Here is a 7052-nt window from a genome sequence, read left to right as displayed (position 1 = left end):
ATTTCACCAGGACAGAAAGTGATGGGAAATCCAAAATGTTACTGTTTCCCAAAATAGGAAGTGAGGGGAAATCTTCCCATGGGGGCAACTGTTCCAGTAACAAACGTCTAAGACAAACTTTCTCAACCCTTTTACGCAAGAACGACCCTTAAAATATTTTTCAGGTCTCGGGGAACCCCTGCTAAAACAAATTTATCAGAGGGAAATAGAAATAATGCTGTTTACAATGAAGAATGAGCCCTTTATATTGGTAGTCAGAATGCCACCTTGCAGACAGCTAAAAAGATTATTGGTGTCATGCTGCTGGCTCTGCCAAAGGGTGTGGACCCAAAACTATGCAGGCAACTTCAGATGGGAGGTCAATCAGCCACAGGTCAAAGAACCCTTAGCAACCTCTGGAGGAACCCTAGGGTTCCATGGAACCCAGGTTGAGAATGGCTGCTCTAAGAAAGGGTTTCCCCTCCTTTCTTGCTGTGTCTCAGAGGAAAGTGAGGAGACATTTCCCCAATCGGACGAAGACAGCCACAAATAAACACATAAATAAATAAATAAATAAAACACAGGCAAGGTTCCCCCCAGCCCTTCCCTATTCTATCCCAGAATAAGAATTTAGTTTTGTTTTGTTTTTAGATGTAGTTTAAAAGGTTGAAAACACTTTGTATTGTGCTGCAATGCAGGTGCAAAGGGAATTCCCCACAATGTCAGTTACCAGTGCAATAGTATGATTTACCTTCACTAGTAACAGTTTTAGGCTCCATGTACACAGGACACTTCTGAACGATGGAAACTGACTGCTGGAAAACGTAGGTTAAAAAACATCTGTAAATCACATGATCGGGACCTCACACGAAGGTCCCATACAGTGATCGGAGGACACAGCAGGTACCGGATCACGGTGTCATGCGCTCTCAGGGAGCGTGCACAGGCAGTGAATGCGGAGGCCGTTTATAAATGGCCACCCGCTGCTGCACTGCTTCCGTCTAGATGTTTATGTACTTGGGCGAGAAGTAGTTAATTTATTTTACATATAATATATTTATTAAATTATTTAGGCTATTTAAATTGGTAATTATTTTTTATTACACTGTAACAGCTGCAGCTTTTCAACATTAGATGTCACTATGCCTCTGCCTGGATGGAACACTATGACATCTGAAACCAGCAGGTTGTTTTGGCTGTCATGGTGTTCACTTGATCAAGAGCCATGCCAATGGGTTCCCAATAGTTAGTGTACACAAGTGCATGCTTGAAGTACAAAAATAGAACTTCGATAAATATTGGGATGATTTACTAAAACTGGTGCACACAGAATATGGTGCAGCTGTGCATAGTAACCAATCAGCTTTTATCTTCAGCTCGTTCAGTTAAGTTTTGCCAATAAAATCTAGAAGCTGATTGTGACAAAAAAGTTTGGGAGCTGCTCCAGGTCCCCAGTCTCGGCCTTGAATGTACTCTTTAACCAAAGAAAGTCCAATCGCTGCACACCAGGTAAGACAAGTGAAAATTGCTTCAGCTCGACTCCATCCAGGCCATGCTTCAACACATTTTTCCCCACCCACAAGGCTTAGTTATGTGACCATGATTAAGCCCTGTGGGTGGGGTGAAATGCATCAGCAGGCATGGTCTAGATGGAGCCGTGCAATAGCAGTTTTCACTTGTCTTACCTGGGTTTCTGTTTGGTGTGTGGCGGTTGGACTCTCTTTGATTCTAGAAACTGATTGGTTATTATGTACAGCTGCACCAGATTTTCTGTGCACCAGTTTTAGTAAATCTCCCCCACTGTCTCAGCACTGAGCACTGTAGCTGCCTAATGAACATTAATCTACAAATTGCATGAAGAAATGGTTCCTTCTGTCCCCGAGGGGGTTATTTACTAAGACTGGAGTGTGCAAAATCAGGTGAAAGTCTGCATAGAAACCAATCAACTTCCAGGTTTTATTATCAAAGCTTAATTGAGCAAGTTAAAGTTAGAAGCTGATTGGCTACTATGCACAGCTGCTCCAGATTGTGAGTGCACTAGGTTTAGTAAATCTCCCTTTAATGTTTATTGAACATAACTTGCTAAGCAAGGGTGGGATTCAGAGAGGAGTCCATGACTTCATGATATGAGTTTCTATGTTTTGAGTTCTCTTTCTTTCCTTGTGTAGCACTATACCCTTAGGAGTCGCTGAGCTTTGGGTCCCCCTAAAGCTCTGCACAGCCTGGCAACACACATTTTTCCACACTTTGTATTCAGAGTCAGTAAACAGTCCTTGAGCTTGGTTTTGTCATTTTATTAAGAGGTTAACAAATTGGATGGGGTCTAGGGCTATACGGGATGCCCAAAGAAACTGTAAACTTGAAGACAAATTTTCTGTTAACTATGTACAAAATGTGGGTAGAAACAGTCTCTTCTTGAAGAGCCCTATAAAAACTCTTTGGTGTACCTCCTCAGACCCCAGATGAATCCTCATCTTCACCCAGCTGCCTGAGAGTACCCCTAGGCAAGGGGGCACAGGAGCTGTTGATTTAGAACAGTCCCAGACAAAGATTAGTTGCACATGACTGCCTTCTCCCCTTATCAGGCTCATGGGGTGTAGGAGTACTCACTCTGTCTTTCCCTGTTTGATCAACGGGTTGGTAGCTGCCTTCAGGCCTTATGCTGGACTGGCTTATTCCCTGCTTCACAGGCTGTCTTCCCAAGGAGACAACAGAACAGAGGAGATCCTACCTTCTAGAATCCTGACTGAGGGTGGGCTCCCCCTCTCCGGCTCCTCACTCCAGCCTTCCTCTCCATCCATCTTCCACCCAACACTTCACTCCTCTCCCAGGCTCTGCCACATTTGAGGGTTGCCCTGATCACTATGCCCAGCCTCCTGCCAGGGAATTGGCCAGGGTCCCTCAACATGCAGATCTGGGCCTCCCCCCCCCTCCACTCCTCCTCCAGAAAGCTCTCAGGTTTCTGGAGAGGTAGCAGGGCTCCAGAAGCCCTGACCTGTTGAAGCCTGCCATCCTATCCTGAGTTAACCTCACTCTCCAGACTGACTCATCGCCAGGCTGCTACTCAGCCTCTGACTAAAAACTATCCAATTAACATAGAGGACATTACACTTAAATTTCCTAAAGAGAAAAACAGAGGTTCCCTCTGAAGAGTTATTCATATTTCTGCACTTCAAAATACTTGCATTTTTCATGTATGTTTTTAATTACATTTTGGATGGTGCATTTGTGGACACATTTTGGACATGCAGTTTCTGCATTCAATTTTCTGGGTAGTGGAAATTTACAATAAATTTGCAATAAAACATATGTAAACCTCCCGTATACACTGTTTACATTATTTAAAGGATTACAATGTTTTCAGTACAGGAAAGCTATATATGTACACCCCCAGCACTCTCTACATCCTTCTCCAAAAACTGCAACAATCTCCCAGATCAGGACTGGTGGGAGGGACCAGAATGGTGCTGTACATAGCTTGCTAAAAACACCCCAGCACCCTGCTTCTGTGCTCCTCTTAATAACCCTTAGCCCGGGTGCAAGCAGAGGGCAGGCTCTTGGGAGACGTTTTGCGAATATGAAAATGCCTTGATAGGAAAGTGTTAGTATGGAGATGTGGGCTCTAATAGGTAGGCTTTATTTGCATGCAGTCTGCCCTAAATAAGGGCCACTTGTGAAGCTGAACCTCAATGATTAAACTGAAATCCAATGACTGAAAGGGGCAGACTAGGGACAGTAAGGCTGAGAAGGAAAGAGCTACAGTAGATGATTCTGGATGAGAAAAATGAGGCAGGCTCTTGCTGATTTGCTGCAGCTTCTAATGCACACTGTGAGAAGCTCAAAGTGTGAAAAGTATACCTTGTGGCGCCGCTCCAATCTATGGATGGAAGGAAAAAGAAAAGATCACCCCACCAGCAAGTGAGAAGAGGGGAGCATGAGTCCGGTTCCAGTGTCAGCCAATACAAGTGAGGGGATGGACGCTGCTCAGCCAACCACAGGAGTCCAATGTTGAGGAAGGCCTCAGTTGCTGTTCTGGTGAGTTGAATGAGTAGCCTTATGAATATGTACGATGTACACCTGTGAAACACATTAGCCAATTCTTTTGATGTTTACAGTCTGATTCTACACTTTTAATAAATTCATTGGAATTTGAGAATCATGGAGTCGGCCCATTTACTACAGAATCTTTGTTGATCAATATTGCAGACTTGCCTGTAGCATAGGACTTCCATATTGCAAGACCCACTAATTATCTATTTTATTCATGTATATAACATTGGCACTTTTCCACAGTGCTGTACACCTAAGATCAATGTAATTTCTTGTAAAATATACAGAGATAGGAAATTATTCAAATAGTTCTACCTACTTCTCTGTTATATAGTCTAGAAAGGTCTGTTAAACCTCAAAGACAGGATGCATCTGCTGTCTGTCCCACTAGAATCTGAATTTGTCATTTCAAAAGTAAGTCATAAGGTAAACACCATATAGAATTCAGGGTAGAAAAAAACATTGTCACTGTCACTGAGCTGGTTTCTGTGACAAGGTGAGGCACTTACTTTAAAGCTGAAATTTAAGTACGGCACTTTTTACATACAGTAGTTATATAGGTCCAGCTTAGACCAATTTAGGTATGCATGTGCCATACCTGTGGGATCCCCATGGAAGATGGAAATCACTGTAGTAGGCTCAGAATAGGCACTATACATGGAACAAATTTGCATTTGATCAATGAATGTAAAGCATTTTCTGATTGGTTGAGGTGGAAAAGCAGAGCAGTGCCAACGTGGTCTTCACCTTGTCTAATCAGAGAACACTTTGCATTCATTGAAGAAATGCTAGGTGAATGGAATCTGTGTCAAGTAAGCATTCTCCTGTACTCAGTAATCAGCAGGACAGTCCTTTGGCACTGGACATGGAAGCTAGAGGAGATCACTGTAGTAGTGATTCCACAGGCATGGCACATACATACTTACATTGCCATACTTAAACTTCAGCTTTAAAGCCTAAGTTTAGTTAAAAATAAAATACAAAAATCAGCACCAAGGACATCACTTCCTATTAATCTGATGTGATCCTTTTGCTACTGACTCCTCCTTTCCTTAAAATCGTCATCTTTTGACGCCCGCCAAGCCCTTGTACCTTGAATGGCTGTAGAAGAGAAATGGCTATAGATAAACAGGTACACCTTATGTAGGAGGATTTGTTAAATTTCTATGTATCGCCTAAGGTTAGTTACTTCAGTGAGTGTGCATAAGGGTTTACAACCACTTTAAGGTAACCCATTTATTTGAATGAGTTGCCATCATACCACAAAGAAAATATGGTGCATATCCAATTTTGGCAAACACAGGGCACTACATTGCACAGGAAGACCACAACGCAAGTCAAAAACTGGCTGCTATAAATTGTACTTTAGGGCAGACCAACAGGTTTGCCTGAATCCCCACACTGCTAGAATAAGGTATGTAACTTTTAATTTCCTGGAGGGGGGCAAAAGGCCAAAAGCTGGTCATACACTAGTGGATTTTTGAACAAACATTCATACGAACATTCATAGGAAAACTCTCAGGCCTTTCACTGACTTGTCGTATGTATTTTGAAAGTACATGTAATTTTTTTTTGCTTTTAACATTCAATTTAGGAACAAATGGACTTTCCTGAACAAAAAACACATTCACTGTTAGAAATTCATTTGTATGGTCAGCCTAAGTATATGTGTCTGTAGAGGTCTGCATTAAGTTGGAAATCTGCTAGCCATTGGGCTGAATGAAAAGAACAAACAAAAAATAACTGATTCCTCCATCCACAAAAACGAGTTGAATGGAGGAACCCCCAGTGAACGTTGATTGTAATTCAGACAGTCCCTTCTGAACAGACTGAATTTTGATTACCGTAAACCTGTTTCTCTGTCCCGCATAGTCATAGTACATATTCATGTTATCCTTGCACTTCTTGGTCTCCTGTGCTGAACATCAATTGAATTGCTTGTTTCTCCAAAATCCTTCCAAAGACAGTACCCTGTCAATGCGAACTGTGGGATCAGTTAATTATAGCATCAAGTGCAAGAAAAGGAAAGACAAGGCATGAAATAATGATAGCGTTTTAGGAAGTGTGGGGGACTGTCATATTAAATTTTATTTATGAATTCTATGTAGGCCTTCAATAACAAAAAGTTTAGAAAAGTTGTGTAGCACTACCCACTTAGGAGTTGCAATAGATTTGGGTCCCCCTATGGCCCTGCACAAGCAGACATCATGCATTTTCCACAGACTTGCATCCAGGAGTTAGTAATCAAACCTTTGAGCTTGTTTTTTGATGACTTATTAGGGGGATTTCAACTTGGATGGGGTAAGGTGTATATGCGATGCTCAATGGAACTGATGAACTAAAGAAAACTTCCTGGAACTATTTCAAGTCTCCAGAAGCGTCCCTAGGGTTGGTGTCACCCGGTGCGGTAACACTTGGTGACACCCCCTCCGACAATCCCTGCAGAATGGATTGGATCTGTGGATTGAGCATAATGGATCGGACTCTGATCCATTATGCTCAATCCTCAGATCCGATCCATCCTGCAGGGATCGTCGACTTTCTTTACAACTTACCTTTTCTTGGAGCGGGTCCAGGTGTAGCGGCAAGATGTGTCTCCCGTGTAGATATGATCCTCATGAAGCAACTGCGCATGTCCCGGTTTCAGGCACGATCAATTGATGATAGCAGTAGTTCTATCATTGATTGATTGTGCCTGAAACTGGGACATGCACAGTTACTTCAGGGGGGACATCTACATGGGAGAAACATCTTGCCGCTACACCGGTGTCACCCCGTATAGGTTGCATGCCGACGATCCCCGCAGGATCTTCGGCATGCAACCTATACGGGGTGACACCGGACCCGCTCCAAGAAAAGGTAAGTTGTAAAGAAAGCTGACGATCCCCGAAGAATGGATCCAGCATCAGCTGTAGTGCCACCTCCCACCCCAGATAAACTACTCTTTATTCAGCTGTCTGGAGGTATCCACGAGCAGGGGATTTGGTGCCTGTCCCTTTAAGAAATTAGATAGCCCCAGTAGG

The sequence above is a fragment of the Staurois parvus genome, unplaced genomic scaffold (assembly GCF_062004578.1).
Source record: "Staurois parvus isolate SC_StPar_1 unplaced genomic scaffold, SC_StPar_1.0 ptg000668l, whole genome shotgun sequence".
Classification (NCBI taxonomy): domain Eukaryota; kingdom Metazoa; phylum Chordata; class Amphibia; order Anura; family Ranidae; genus Staurois; species Staurois parvus.
The sequence above is the reverse complement of the archived record's forward strand: the minus strand, read 5'-3'. Positions refer to the sequence as shown.